General features: G+C 48.5%; 1 protein-coding gene across 4 annotated transcripts in view; it reads left to right on the forward strand.

The window, feature by feature from the left end:
- Positions 1–16,948, forward strand: part of LOC147014600 (E3 ubiquitin-protein ligase SH3RF1-like) — a 171,888-nt gene that overhangs the window by 148,870 nt on the left and 6,070 nt on the right. The window lies entirely within an intron of this gene.

A 16,948-nucleotide genomic window follows, 5' to 3' on the forward strand; every position in this document is an offset into this window, starting at 1 on the left:
TCACAAACAGACAAACAAACAAACAAACAAACAAACTGGGGTGAATACGTAACCATCGTCCACCTTGGGTTGTGGAGAGAGAGAGAGAGAGAGACAGAGAGAGAGACAGAGAGAGAGACAGAGAGAGAGACAGAGAGAGAGACAGAGAGAGAGACAGAGAGAGAGACAGAGAGAGAGAGAGAAAGAGAGAGAGAGACAGAGAGAGAGAGAGAGAGAGAGACAGAGAGAGAGACAGAGAGAGAGACAGAGAGAGAGACAGAGAGAGAGACAGAGAGAGAGACAGAGAGAGAGACAGAGAGAGAGACAGAGACAGACACAGAGACAGACACAGAGACAGACACAGAGACAGACACAGAGACAGAGACAGAGACAGAGACAGAGACAGAGACAGAGACAGACACAGAGACAGACACAGAGACAGAGACAGACACAGAGACAGAGACAGACACAGAGACAGAGACAGACACAGAGACAGAGACAGACACAGAGACAGACACAGAGACAGACACAGAGACAGACACAGAGACAGACACAGAGACAGAGACAGACACAGAGACAGACACAGAGACAGACAGACACAGAGACAGACACAGAGACAGACAGACACAGAGACAGACAGACACAGAGACAGACAGACACAGAGACAGACAGACACAGAGACAGACAGACACAGAGACAGACAGACACAGAGACAGACAGACACAGAGACAGACAGACACAGAGACAGACAGACACAGAGACAGACAGACAGAGAGACAGACAGACAGAGAGACAGACAGACAGAGAGACAGACAGACAGAGAGACAGACAGACAGAGAGACAGATAGATAGATAGATAGATAGATAGATAGACAACAACACCACCACAGTAACCTGAAAGTCAGACTGCTGGTTTGTGTGGGATTAATGGTGGTAGAAAAGACTGTGGGTATGTATTGGGATGGCATGAGATGGTGTTGCACCACCTGCTTGAAGCCCAGGAAGGAAGGGTAGGGTTGAACAGCAACAGGAAAGAGATTCCACAAATGGAAGAAAGAGGAATGAAAGTGACGAGGAGTGCAATACACCTGGATTGAATGAGTTTAACCAGGACGAAGTTACCGGAAGAATGGATGCATCCTGGACAAGCTGACGAGGATGCGAGTGAGGCAGCTCGATCGGAAGAGAGTCAGCAATGAAACGGAGGCCACAGATTTGGGCCACCTTTGCTGCACTCAACAGGTTAGAGTATTTGATGTGAATGAAATGGAAATACAATCATTGTAACCATTCTGACGGCGCTATCGTGCTGTACGTGAACCAAATACGGAAATTGCCACAACGGTCAGAAAGGCAGATTTTATTTTTCATGGCACAGTGTGCCATTGTTTGAAGCAGTCCCACAGGCGAGCTTATATCTACTTCCTCGTGATGTTACAAGTTGCGATCCGGTGCAGACATCGGCGACACAAAGAATGGATGTGTTTGTGGCAGTGTGCGCCCAATCACCACCACAATGTCGTAAAGGAATGCAGCTTTGGGGCCCGACACTCCGCCATTTCTCCCGAGACTTGAATGGTCGCTTGTTGGTCTCACCTTAAGGGATCCTTTAATAAGCTTGTGCCCTGGGGGAAGTTGTTTGAAAAAGTCATGTTAAGAAAGCATAACTATGGATGGAGGTTGTACTCGGTCTGGAAAGAGTGGCGAGAGGGCCTGTTTGACAGAAAGAGGGACAAACTCCATTCAACTTCCTGCGGGACAGGCAGCCACACTTGCTTTGGTTGATTTCTTTAAGACAAACCAAATTTATTTCTGTTGCTACGCATGATAATCCTATTGAATCATTTAACTGTAATTGTATACGAGGTCTTTTTCAGTTTTTTTTTTTTTGAGACTTCCAGTATCTGGATATAATGTCAATTCACCTGCCATTGCAATGAAGCCAAATTCACACAACACCTCCGTCCGGCGGATCGATTGAGCCCAATTGGTCGCGTGACGTCCAAGCGACAACAAGGTCCCACAAGCCAGCGAGAGTTCCAGGTAATCGAATCTGTAATCGATGGCGATTGGATGTGCCCAGAGTCCCTGTCGTGCCGGGGATAGATATCCGAACCAACTCGATGGAAATTAATTCCCACCTCTCAAAGCTGAAAGCTCAGCTTGAAGCACTTTATGCAGTGCATTCCCCCAAAAAATGTACAAGACCGCATTCCCAAAATCGGCACAAGTTTGTTTGTTCCATCATAAGTCATTCAAAGATTCTGACCCCGTGACAGAGTGCTCCATCGTGCGACGTGTGTTGTATGAGAAACCCGTGTCCATTTACAAACGCAGCCCCCTTGTCAAAAGTCTGCAGTGAGGGTTGTTTACCATCCAGAGCAGTTCGGCGTGAGGAAGTCATCTTTGGGAAAATCTCATGGTTGTTATGGTCAAAGTGCATTGCTGCGCATGTAGATAGCAAAACGCTGCATTTATAGACTGTGCGGCCATTCCTGCAGCTATGGGGAGATAAGTGTTTGATAGTCAGGAGATGGGGCAGATCAAACTTTCGGTGGAATGATGTGGTGCAGAGGGACATGAGAGAAGTGGTGGTAGATGCACAGAGAGGATTGCTTGGGAAAGTGGGTGCTCACGTGGCCGACCCCACAAGAAGGTCGTGTGCCTAGATGACCGGTGCTTACATCTCGTAAATGAACGAAGGAATATTCAATCACAGGTGATTCACGATGCAATGTCTTAGCAACAGCCATAGTGCCCAAAAGCTTAGGGGCTAGTTTCTTGCCTGCCTGGGCAAGGCTTCGACAATATGTCGGATTCATAGATTGTTTGTCTGAGCCTGTATGATGCTTTGCATTTTGCAATGACACTTGCAAACGAAAATGAAAACGGAATCAAATTCCAAATGTTGCCTTGTGATTTAACTGCTGTCCATGGGATGCAAAGAAGCTTCTAAAGGAGGCTGTCTTCGTGCTGTGTGCTTGAATGGTCACTGGTTGATGATTTTGCTTCATTCTTGCAGCAAAACAAATGAGAAATGTAGACTGCATAGCTCCCCCCAACCCCCCCCCCCAGATTCACACCCACCACTCCCCTGAGAGAGAAGAGGGAGTTAAGGAAGTTCAGCTTCAAACACAGGAGTATTTGAAACAAAGCAGACCAGAGAGTATGTTCCTTCTCATTTGACCAACCTGTTTATTGTAGGTGAATCGAATGGCTTCGTCACTAATGAAGCAGAGAGGGGAAACAGACAAACAAGCCTGGTGATGTTCACAAATTAAGCACCACACATTTTGACGAGAGGATCGAGGAGTCGGAAGACGGCCATTTCCTTCGTTTTCCCACAGGTTTCAAAACATCTGCCCAGGCAGACCCCATGACCCCTTGGCAGGAAACTTGAAATGGCAGCAGATCTCTCGCACGCAATCTCATTTTGGCCCTAAACACATCCTGGTGGTTCGATTCTGTTTGCGTTGGACTTGAGCACACATTTAATGGATAGCGCCAACTCTCCTAGGATGCGAGACGAGGAGATAGCACGAAGGCCGTTTCCTTTCCCCTTGTGCCTTATTGCTTGTGCAGCCGGTCTTCGCGATCCGTGAATGGAACGGTGTGTCTCAGCCTGGCCAAGATACACTGCAGTTTCTGGATTCGAGTTGGAAAATAAAAAAAATGCTTTTGGCTTCGCTTTGGCTGAAGTTATCACAAAGCTAATTTGGTGAAAGATTTTCCGATGTAACTCTCTGCATCTATCTGATGTCTATTTATCTGTGATGTATCTATTTGGTATCTATCTGTGAAGGAATCTGTGATGTATCTATCTATCTGTGATGTACATATTTACCTCCACCACCAAAGGTGGACGGAGGTTATGTTTTCACCTCTGTTGGGTAGTCATTCTAGTCTCGCCTTATTATCAGTATTTTCTGTTTGTCTGTCAGCAGAATATCTCAAAAAGTTGTAGACAGATTCAGACAAAACTTTGTGGACAGGTTGGGTGTGTGACAAGGAAGAATTGTTTCAAATTTGGTAACGATCCGGATCCAGATCCGTATATGAGATTTTTAAAGTGAATCTTCACCATTGAGAGATGGGGCCAAAAACCATATCCTGTACTGAAAAGCATGCTATTTCAAAAAGTTAGAGATGGATTATGACCAAATTTGCTGGATGAGTTGGGTAGGAGACAAGAACAAATCGATTCGGTATTGGTTCAGGTGCATTTGCAGATCCAGTCTATCAGTGGGATACAAAATGTAAACTGTTCAGCCTGGCGGAGGTGTGTGCTCCACTGAGTGCCGTTCTAGTTTCCAATGTTACTATCTGCATCTATCTGATGTATATATTCGGTATCTGTGATGTATCTATTTGTTGCTACTATCTGATGTATCTTTTTGTGATGTATCTATTTGGTATTTATCTGTGATGTATCTGTTTGTTATATTCGAATCTGCATCTATCTGATGTTTCAATTTAGTATTTATCTGTGATGTATCTATTTGTTGTTACTATCTGCATCTATCTGATATATATATTTAGTATTTTGCTGTGATGTATCTATTTGTTGTTACTATCTACATCTATCTGATGTATATATTCGGTATCTGCGATGTATCTAAATGTTGTTACTATCTGCATCTATCTGATGTGTATATATATATATATATATATATATATATATATATATATATATATATATATATATATATATATATATATATATATATATATATATATATATATATTGTTGCGGTTTTCGCGCCCGCCAGCGTGCGAACGGCCACGTAACTCGAATCGCGGCACGTCGCCCACCGGACGGACAATCCAGTCATGACCCTCTCGGACTAACGCCGGGAACCAGTCACGGGTGGACCTTTCGGTCTCACCGCGATCGAGCCAATCAGCCCCCGCGTGGGATAGGGTTGCTCGCCAAATTCGAACTACCTAAGTACCCACGCGGAGGGTAGACCGGGCGATCGCACCTCGCCGCAGGTCGACTTCGGACACGGGCCACTTAAGCGACCCGTTCCGTACTATCAGAATAACCGAGCGGTGTTATCGTCGACCTCGACGGTTCGATTAATTATCGGGCGTATTCAGCCCACTACCAACCCTTTACGTGAAGCAAGATGGGGATTCAATGGAGGAAAAGACGAAGCGAAGCGGAGAAACAGTTCAACAATAAAGCACATTTATTCGCGGCACACGGGAAGCACACAAATACAATTCCACCAAAAGCACACAAAAAAAAGAAAACACACTTCCATTTACACAAAAAGCAAATATAAAAGTGAAAACACAGTGCAGAGCTAATACCGACTACCGAGCACACGGCAACACTTATACAATTCTACTTCACAGACGGCGCCGACAACACATACCCAAAACCAAGGAAAAGAATATCCTCAAGAATGAGGCGGGCCTGAGGCCGAGACCGGGTCGGGCCTACCCGTCTGGTGATGAGACGCGGAGCGGCGATGGCCCCGCAACCCGCGGGCCTCGTGGACGGTGTCTGGTAGGGGGTGGGAACGGGGCCCCCTTGGTCGCACTATCTCAGCGCGGGGGGAAACAGGAGGGGGTTGCTGATGCTCGGGGTATAGAGGATCTTTATTATCCCTGGTGTGCGTCTCCACCTCGGCCAGGTCGCGCTGCCGGCCTTCCTCGGGCGTGCAGCTCCTGGCACCGTCGCGAGCACCCCCTCGTCTGCCTTCGCCGCTGCCGCCTCTCGACTCTCCACCCTGGACTCTCCTCGTTCGACTCTCTTCAGCTTCTCCAGCTACTGCAGGCTTCGGGCTCCAGACTTCCACACTCGTCCCCTCCGTTCCGACTCCTTCTCGTTCTCGTTCTCCTTCTCCTTTTTCTGACTGACGAACACCGTCCTTTTATCCCCCCCGTAACTTCGCCTTTGACCCCCTCCCTTTGACCTTTCACCTCGCTCCCCATTGGCCCGAGAAAAAGTGGGCGTGAAGGCTTTTTGATCCACAAATTTGCATATATCGATCGCCCTGGGGGCGGGGCCAATTCGCCCCTCGCTCACCGATTGGACGGCAAAAAGTGGGCGTGTGTCGTTTTTGATCCGTTTTTGAAGCACAAAATCCGTGATTTTGTACACGCTGTTCGACGCGCGTTCTGCATGAGTCCAACACCGGTACCCACAGCGGGGCAAGAACGGTGGCGATGCTACGGTTGCGAGGTGTGACGTGAAGGTCGTGGCGGTTGTGGTGAAGCGGTGGTTGTGGTCGGTGGTTGATGTTGTGGTTGTGATCATGGCGGTTGTGGTGAAGCGGCGTTGTGGTTGGTGGTTGATGTTGTGGTTGTGATGGTAATCATGGCGGTTGGTCCAAAATAAAGATAGTAAAAGAAAAACGGCTATCCTGAAGAGTCGCAGCACGTATAAATGACATGTATTCCCACTAGACAACGGGTTTGGGCCTAACTACACATGCACTTACCGAGATACCTCACCTAAGGGACCTGAATGGTGGTTTGCGAATCTGGTAACCACAACACTACCCCCTTCCCTTTTTACAGACTCGTCCCGAGTCGTCAAATTTTCGTGTGCCATCATGTGTAGTTTTCCCCTAGTACATTTTACCTACGGATCCCTGAGTGCGACATTCATGGTATTCGTGTCCCCAAAATAAATAACCTGAGGGCTGCGTAACTACCTAAACAAACTCACTCACACGGACGACTTAAATAAAATTGCCGGCGCTAAGACATACATGCCGGGGGGCGCACTCATATTTACAGTACATCTTACCTTAACTTACAAATTTTACACTAAACCATGGCCCAGGATCATTGACTCTGCAAAAAGAAAGCAGTTAGCAGGGAGCCAGGCTGCCCGCATGCAGTCTCTGGCTCAAACAATGCAGGTGACAGGGAACGTGGCTGGCTGCTCACACGCAGTCCAAGGCCTTCCCTTTTGAACTGAACTCAGTGAACCACAACGGTGCTTGGGCTGCACAACGCAGTCTCCGTGCCAGCTCAAGTGGCACACGCAATGAGCACAACAAATGGATGCATGAACACAAACACGGTGCACGGGCCGCCACTGCAGGCCCGTGTTGTAGCTGCCAACAGGGCAGTTCTTGCAGCTTGCAAACTGTTGCTTTTAGATCCTGGCGCACATGGAAATGAACAGGGGGGGGGGGGGCAAAGCAAAAATTGAACGGGGCTGGTGAACGTGGGCAGTGGGCATGGCATGGCAAAGGCAAGCAGGCAAACACAGCCCGCAGAAGAAGGCCGCTGCAGGCAAACACAGCCGGCAGATGAACTGGCCGGCACAGGCCTCAAAGTACCACAGCTGCAGATGAACTGGCCGGCACAGGCCTTGCAGCACACAGCTGCCGATGAAGTTGGCCGGCCTCCGCCTTGAAGCAAAACACGGCCAGCCGATGAAGTTGGCCAGCCTTTGCCGTTCAATGGAGGTTGGTGGAGGGAGTGCGGTGGTGCTGGCCACTTGGAAGGCGGGCTCGGACCTACCTACCAGTCTCCCTCCCAACCTATCGCCTTTGCCTGTCACTGTACATACCCACTCCCTTAATTTGTCAAACCCCAATTTAGCCCCAGCTTAAATTTTTTTTTTTTTTGTTGTTTTTATTTTTACTCCCCCACTATAAATCGTCCCCTAACCCCCTTTATCGTCCTTGTTCGGCTAACCTATCCTGTCACCTAGCCTACTCCCAACCCCTACGTTCCCTTCCCGGAGGGGAATAAGGGAGAGCTAACGTCCTGTGTCGAGGCCCAACTCAAGCCTCAGAATGGCCTTCCCAGAGTTCGGCGATCTTAACACCAAGTGGGTCCAGCGGCCCACAACGACAGCGAGGGGATGGATGGTGCGGAGGGGTACATCTCCTAATCTACCCTAACCATTTAACTGTTAAACTACCCCGGGGCTTTCAACAAGCGCCTCTCGCTTAAACTATTGGTTCTAACAACCCAGATTCCCGTCGCCTGTGTTGGTGTCCTCACAATTTCGGGCCTCGCCCCCCAATTTCTCTCCGTGCCCTCACACGGTCTCCTGGCTGGGACACGTGGCTCCCTCCGGCAGGCACGACCCTCTGCCGAATCTCCCGCTATGGCACCCCCGGGCACTACACTGCCTCCGAGCCTACCAGCTCCCTAACCCCGGGGAGTGCCCCCCATGGCACCTCCCCTGAAACGCACACGTGGCAGGCCGGCCTCCCGGGCCCCTTTCCAAGGGTCACCCGTGCCCACAACACTGCCCACGCGGCCAATGGCGCTCCGGGCCCCCGCACCAAGCAGGCGCACCCGTGCCCACTACTCTATCCCGGCCCCCCATGGGCCCATGGCCTACCGCGGCCGACTAGCCTGGTGCCCGGGGTACCCACTCAGCGATACTCACCTTTCGCAGCCACGCTCCCAAGCCCGTCAACAGGGCTCCTGCACCCCTCCAAATGGGTCTCGAGCCTACTTTCCCACCAACAGCAAAACGACCTCCATTTTTCAATTTGACTAACCCAGCGAACTCACTTTACTCTGACCCCGGGGTCCCTTGGGCGGGAGTCACTCCTCCCCCCAATCACTCATCGCACCATGCATTCCCCATTCACTCCACACACACAGACCCGCTGGCCTCACTAACTCAACATGTACACGTACTCACCTCACAACCCACAACTCTTCAACACACTCACCGCTGAACTCTGCCATCCTTCTATCTACATCCCCTAACTAACTCGTGCTCCCACGTCGTCCCTTAAACTAGTAGCACGTTCCTTTTAACACTACGTAGCTAAGCTACGTCCCCTCTACACATCCACAAGTCTGTCACTGTCCTCAAATGTCCCATTTTATTTCCCAACCTAAATCTGGCTACAATCCCTCTAACTAATCCATTCCACGGACTCCATGAGGACTTACCCCTGCCCCATGAAGTCGGTCTAACTAAGCTAACCCTTCCCCCTAACTAGTTTTCATCCTGTGCCCAGGGTCAAGGGGGTCTTCCACCCCTTGCCCAGGAATCCTGTACACCCGAAAGTGAGGCTTGCTCTTTTCCCTTTATTTTTTTCTTTCCATGCGCAGCACCTGCGCGGCAACTCAGAGCTCGTGCACTTTGCACCTGCCCGTGACGTCATGCAGCTGCACGTGTTCCTCGTCCCTCCTTGGACGGGACCATCCGGCAGAGATACCCCTCCTGCCGGATTCCAACCCCACGTGCAGCCATGACGTCACCGTGCGCATAAAAAAAAACAAGCCCCACGTCTCGAGGGGTTCCCCACGCGAACACGTGCTTTGCCCGTTGGAGCTTAACACACACGATCGCGTGGAGAACCCGTCCGGTCCAAATCCATCATCCTGCCTAAACTTTGTCCGTCCGCGGGATCGGCCGTCCACCGCGTGCGTTTCCGGACCGGGACTTCACTCTCGCAAGCGAGCACGTGGTGGTCTCGTGCGTTGCACAGCACGAACCGCGTGCTCACTGCTGGGCGAACCCGGCACGGTCCTCGAAACAACCACAGCCGCTACTCGGCTTTCGTTCCTGTCATGTCGCCGTCGTCGCCATTCGACCCACGCACACCTGCGTGTTACGACGCACACAGTCCACTCCATTAAACTCACACCGGGAGACGCGGCTGCGTGCTCCCGCATGCCAACCGACATCTCCCTCACATACCGCTCTCTCACACACACGGTCTCCCTTGCACACAGCGACCTTGCACACGGCCGTTCACTCACGCGTGCGGGGGCACTCACCCGCGGTGCCTCACTCATACTGGCCGTTTCATCCACACACACGGCCTCACTCACACACGGTGCCTCATCCACACACGGCGCCTCACCCACACACGCGGGGGAACTAACCCGCAGTGCCTCACTCATACAGGCCGTTTCACTCACACCCACGGCCTCTTCCACACACGGTGCCTCATCCACACACGGCGTGCTGGGAAGCACGTACTCCGGCACCATCGCCACCACACCAATCACACACGGGGTCGCTTCCACACACGGGGACGCACTCACACCTTGCACCACACACACAGGGACAACCACACTGGGGATTCGTGTCCCCACAAGGGTCTCCGGGGCCTCTATACCCCCCAAGCTCTCCAAGCACCTGTCCACAGCACTCGTCCTCTCAACCTCGCAAAGCACGACCGAACTCACCTGGTCGTGACTTGCCTCAAGGGGGCATACTCCCTCCCCTCGTTCCCGGAGGAGGCCATCCAGGTGCTCGCACTGGGTCTCGACCCAGTCCGCCAGCTCACCCCCATTGTCCTCCACTACCTCCGTGTGTGTGTGTGCGCGTCACTTACCCCGTCTTCATCGTGTTTATTGGTCTCTGCTTCTTTCTGGCGTCTTTCCCTTATCTTTATGTAGGTCAACCTTGCTTTCTCTTTAAATCGCTCCCGTCCTTCCCTGTTTTTCACTCCTTGCTCTTTCACGATCTCCGCGTACCTCATCCTTGCTCTCCGTATTAATTGTTCTTTTCTCTCCCTCGCAATTACTTTCACCTCGTCTCTTGTCTCCCGAATTACTTTTTCCTTACCTGCCTCCACCGCGGGCCTGTCAGCCGTTGCACCCCCTTCCAGCTCGTTTGTTCCGACACGTGGAGTCGCCATTTTAAGTTCCCTGCTCACGGCCTTCATGCCCGCCTGCAGGCATCGGCCCATGTTCTGCGTCTCACCCCGGAACTTTTTCATTTCTTCCCTCATGTGCTGTGTATTCGCATCCATCGTCGTTTTCACTTCATTTGTATTTGTATCCATCTTTTCGTTCATGCCTTTCATTTCGTTTTTCATTTCATTTGTGTATGTATCCATCTTTTCGTTCATTTGCTTGATCATGTTCGCTGTCATTTCCGCATACATTTTTGCCAGCATGGTGAATAGCTGGGCCATGTCGGGTGCGCTTGAGAGCCGTTTCGGCAGGGGTTGGGGAAGGGTCTTGGTGGAGAGGGGGGGGAAGTGTCATACACCGCGGCCGCTGCCGCACCCACCTCGGGCCCTGGGTTCAGTTGGGCGAGTCCGTGTTCCTGCACAATCAACATTTCCTGCTCGGGGATTCCATCCTGGACCATGGATCCTACACTATTACACATATACATTTCTAATACCCCCGGCTCCCGCTCGCCTTGAGACGCCATCTTGCTTCTCGTGAAGGGTTAATTTAACTCGCTCGTAATTTGGAGGGAATCGGGGGTCGCTTCTCTCACCCCTGGACCGATTCCCGTGAATTTAGCCGGAGACAGGAGAGCCCGTTTTCCTGTTCTCCAATACCAGTGCCGCGAGGAGGGCGATGAATTTGTATCGCACGACCTGACACCAGTGTTGCGGTTTTCGCGCCCGCCGGCGTGCGAACGGCCACGTAACTCGAATCGCGGCACGTCGCCCACCGGACGGACAATCCAGTCGTGACCCTCTCGGACTAACGCCGGGAACCAGTCACGGGTGGACCTTTCGGTCTCACCGCGATCGAGCCAATCAGCCCCCGCGTGGGATAGGGTTGCTCGCCAAATTCGAACTACCTAAGTACCCACGCGGAGGGTAGACCGGGCGATCGCACCTCGCCGCAGGTCGACTTCGGACACGGGCCACTTAAGCGACCCGTTCCGTACTATCAGAATAACCGAGCGGTGTTATCGTCGACCTCGACGGTTCGATTAATTATCGGGCGTATTCAGCCCACTACCAACCCTTTACGTGAAGCAAGATGGGGATTCAATGGAGGAAAAGACGAAGCGAAGCGGGAGAACAGTTCAACAATAAAGCACATTTATTCGCGGCACACGGGAAGCACACAAATACAATTCCACCAAAAGCACACAAAAAAAAGAAAACACTTCCATTTACACAAAAAGCAAATATAAAAGTGAAAACACAGTGCAGAGCTAATACCGACTACCGAGCACACGGCAACACTTATACAATTCTACTTCACAGACGGCGCCGACAACACATACCCAAAACCAAGGAAAAGAATATCCTCAAGAATGAGGCGGGCCTGAGGCCGAGACCGGGTCGGGCCTAACCGTCTGGTGATGAGACGCGGAGCGGCGATGGCCCCGCAACCCGCGGGCCTCGTGGACGGTGTCTGGTAGGGGGTGGGAACGGGGCCCCCTTGGTCGCACTATCTCAGCGCGGGGGGAAACAGGAGGGGGGTTGCTGATGCTCGGGGTATAGAGGATCTTTATTATCCCTGGTGTGCGTCTCCACCTCGGCCAGGTCGCGCTGCCGGCCTTCCTCGGGCGTGCAGCTCCTGGCACCGTCGCGAGCACCCCCTCGTCTGCCTTCGCCGCTGCCGCCTCTCGACTCTCCACCCTGGACTCTCCTCGTTCGACTCTCTTCAACTTCTCCAGCTACTGCAGGCTTCGGGCTCCAGACTTCCACACTCGTCCCCTCCGTTCCGACTCCTTCTCGTTCTCGTTCTCCTTTTCGTTCTCCTTCTCCTTTTTCTGACTGACGAACACCGTCCTTTTATCCCCCCGTAACTTCGCCTTTGACCCCCTCCCTTTGACGTTTCACCTCGCTCCCCATTGGCCCGAGAAAAAGTGGGCGTGAAGGCTTTTTGATCCACAAATTTGCATATATCGATCGCCCTGGGGGCGGGGCCAATTCGCCCCTCGCTCACCGATTGGACGGCAAAAAGTGGGCGTGTGTCGTTTTTGATCCGTTTTTGAAGCACAAAATCCGTGATTTTGTACACGCTGTTCGACGCGCGTTCTGCATGAGTCCAACACCGGTACCCACAGCGGGGCAAGAACGGTGGCGATGCTACGGTTGCGAGGTGTGACGTGAAGGTCGTGGCGGTTGTGGTGAAGCGGTGGTTGTGGTCGGTGGTTGATGTTGTGGTTGTGATCATGGCGGTTGTGGTGAAGCGGCGTTGTGGTTGGTGGTTGATGTTGTGGTTGTGATGGTAATCATGGCGGTTGGTCCAAAATAAAGATAGTAAAAGAAAAACGGCTATCCTGAAGAGTCGCAGCACGTATAAATGACATGTATTCCCACTAGACAACGGGTTTGGGCCTAACTACACATGCACTTACCGAGATACCTCACCTAAGGGACCTGAATGGTGGTTTGCGAATCTGGTAACCACAACAATATATATATATATATATATATATATATATATATATATATATATATATATATATATATATATATATATATATATATATATATATATATATATATATGTGACGAGCGTGAATCGGCTCGCTACGCTCGCCTCTCCACACGTCGTTGCAGAGATTGACGTCACAGATTTGCTGTGTTGTCATGATTTACACCAAACACAATACAAACATTTCTTTGGTACAAATTTATTTGTAATATTGGTGATATTATATTTATTTGAAATATAAAAAGGTTCAAATGGTCCAAATGGTCAAGGGTTTAATATGTCTCGGGGTGTTAGGGGTCTAAATGGTGTGAAGGTCTTAGGCGTCTTTTGTGTTCTCAGGGACTTTTTGTTCTTTTGGGTCCTCGGGGACTTTTGGGTCTTCGGGGTCTTTTTGGGTCCTTGGGGACTTTTGGGTCTTCAGGTTATTTTTGGGTCTTTTGAGTCCTTGGTGACTTTTGTGTCTTCAGGTTCTTTTGAATCCTCTGAATCTTTTGGGCCCTTGGGGAGTTTTGTGTCTGAGGGGGCTTTTGGGTCTTTGGTGACTTTTGAGTCATCTGAGCCTTATGGATCTTTTGGGTCATCTAATAATACCTACCATCACAATCCACGTTGTTCCATCACAATCCCACAACAAAAGTAAAATGTCAATATATATCATGATGCTAAACCAGAAGAGGATTGTTGTGTCATATTGTAGCATCGTAATGTGGTGTCATTCTTCATTGTTGTTCTTCTTCTTCATCCATCACAATCCCCCAACAAAAGTAAAATGTCAAAAGATGTGATGGTAATCCAGAAGAGGATTGTGGTGTCATATTGTGGCATCGTAATGTGGTGTCATTCCAACCTTGTTTGGTTGTTTTCTTGAGATTTTCATCACTGTTTTTACATTTTTCTTGAAATGTTTTTTCTTCCCTTGTTTGGTATCTATATATATATATATATATATATATATATATATATATATTTCTTCTTCTTCTTTCGGCTGCTTCCGTTAGGGGTCGCCACAGCGGATCATCCGTATGATCCGCATACTGATTTGGCACATGTTTTACGCCGGATGCTCTTCCTGACGCAACCCTGGTCGCCTCTTACGATACAGGGATATGGTACACCTATTTTAACCGGGGTATACACCGACCTGGTGGTCGGTGTATACCCCGGTTGGTACTCATTATATACTGGTACCTATATATACTGGTACTCATTTCACCGACCTCGGCAGGATATATTATTTATATATATATATATATATATATATATATATATATATATATATATATATATATATATATATATATATATATATATATATATATATATATATATATATATATACAGTGGGGAGAACAAGTATTTGATACACTGCTGATTTTGCAGGTTTTCCCACTTACAAAGCACGTAGAGGTCTGTAATTTTTATCATAGGTACACTTCAACTGTGAAAGACGGAATCTAAAAGAAAAATCCTGAAAATCACATTGTATGATCTTTAAATAATTAATTTGCATTTTATTGCATGAAATAAGTATTTGATCACCGACCAACCAGTAAGAATTCCGGCTCTCACAGACCTGTTAGTTTTGTCTTGAAGAAGCCCTCCCATTCTCCACTCATTACCTGTATTAACTGCACCTGTTTGAACTCATTATCTGCATAAAAGACAGCTGTCCACACTCAATCAATCAGACTCCAATCTCTCCACAATGGGCAAGACCAGAGAGCTATCTTAGGACATCAGGGACAAAATTGTAGACTTGCACAAGGCTGGGATGGGCTACAGGACAATAGGCAAGCAGCTTGGTGAGAAGGCAACAACTGTTGGCACAATTATTAGAAAATGGAAGAAGTTCAAGATAACAGTCAATCTCCCTCAGTCTGGGGCTCCATGCAAGATCTCACCTCGTGGAGCCTCAATGATCATGAGAAAGGTGATGGATCAGCCCAGAACTACACGGCAGGACCTGGTCAATGACCTGAAGAGAGTTGGGACCACAGCATCAAAGAAAACCATAAGTAACACACTACGCCGTCATGGATTAAAATCCTGCAGCGCACGCAAGGTCCCTCTGTTCAAGCTAGCGCATGTCCAGGCCCGTCTGAAGTTTGCCAATGACCATCTGGATGATCCAGAGGAGGAATGGGAGAAGGTCATGTGGTCTGATGAGACCAAAATAGAGCTTTTTGGTTTAAATTCCACTCGCCGTGTTTGGAGGAAGAATAAGGATGAGTACAACCCCAAGAACACCATCCCAACCGTGAAGCATAGAGGTGGAAACATCATTCTTTGGGGATGCTTTTCTGCAAAGGGGACAGGAAGACTGCACCGTATTGAGGGGAGGATGGATGGGGCCATGTATCGCGAGATCTTGGCCAACAACCTCCTTCCCTCAAAAAGAGCATTGAAGATGAGGCGTGGCTGGGTCTTCCAGCATGACAACGACCCGAAACACACAGCCAGGGCAACTAAGGAGTGGCTCCGTAAGAAGCATCTCAAGGTCCTGGAGTGGCCAAGGCAGTCTCCAGACCTGAACCCAATAGAAAATCTTTAGAGGGAGCTGAAAGTCTGCATTGCCCAGCAACAGCCCTGAAACCTGAAGGATCTGGAGAAGATCTGTATGGAGGAGTGAGCCAAAATCCCTGCTGCAGTCTTTGCAAACCTGGTTAAGAACTGCAGGAAACGTCTGATCTCTGTAATTGCAAAAAAGGTTTCTGTACCAAATATTAAGTTCTGTTTTTCTGATGTATCAAATACTTATTTCATGCAATAAAATGCAAATTAATTATTTAAAAATCATACAATGTGATTTTCAGGATTTTTGTTTTACATTCCGTCTTTCACAGTTGAAGTGTACCTATGATAAAAATTACAGACCTCTACGTGCTTTGTAAGTGGGAAAACCTGCAAAATCGGCAGTGTATCAAATACTTGTTCTCCCCACTGTATATATATATATGGTATCTATCTGTGATGTATCTGTAATCCATCCATTTGGTGGGAGATATCCTCTGATATGTGATATCTGCATATATCTGATGTATGTATTTAGTATTTATCTCTTATGTATCTATTTGATATATATATATATATATATATATATATATATATATATATATATATATATATATATATATATATATATATATATATAGATATACATACATAGATAGATGTATCTATCTGAGGTTATCGCGAAGGTAATTTGTTGAAAGATTTTTCCGTTATATCCACCTGAATTATACAATGTGATTGGTGTTTCGCTTCGCGATTTCTCAAAGAGCCATGCAACTCAAGCTTTGTAATCAGATGACTGAACAAAAGTGGAATATGCACGTGGGATGTAAAAACACAACAGCACGGCTTGGCTTGTGCGCTTTTTAGTCCAAGGCCAACACATTTCAGACATAACACTTGGTGGAAAAATTGTAATAATAAAAAGACAGTTACTGTCCAGTGAGAAAAATATTTTGCACTGCAGTCTCAATCTTTACATATGAAGATTTGCGTGCATCACCAATTAAAGTTGGTCTTTAAAGCAACTGTTTTGACAAACTTTTGACAACAGCAATATATGAATGCACACATTTGGAAATAACTTGCTACTTAGCCATTGAAACCAAACACTTTGGTGCATGAGGAAATAGGAATATCCATTTTTTACTTATAAATGTCAGAGTCTGTGTGTGTCTCATCCAGAACTCCAAAACCATGAAACCCAACAGCCTGAAACTTTGCATGCATACTCAGGGAACTCCAAGGAAGTGCAAGTGTGAAAATTGGGTGTTTGGGTTAATTAAAACACCACTTTTGAAGATAATTAACAGCCATATTTAATTATATCCTTTATCAGGCGCATCATCTGCCACCGCTGTCT

The sequence above is a fragment of the Eptatretus burgeri genome, chromosome 13, assembly GCF_056783735.1.
Source record: "Eptatretus burgeri isolate ZD-2024b chromosome 13, Ebu_testis_v1, whole genome shotgun sequence".
Lineage (NCBI taxonomy): Eukaryota > Metazoa > Chordata > Myxini > Myxiniformes > Myxinidae > Eptatretus > Eptatretus burgeri.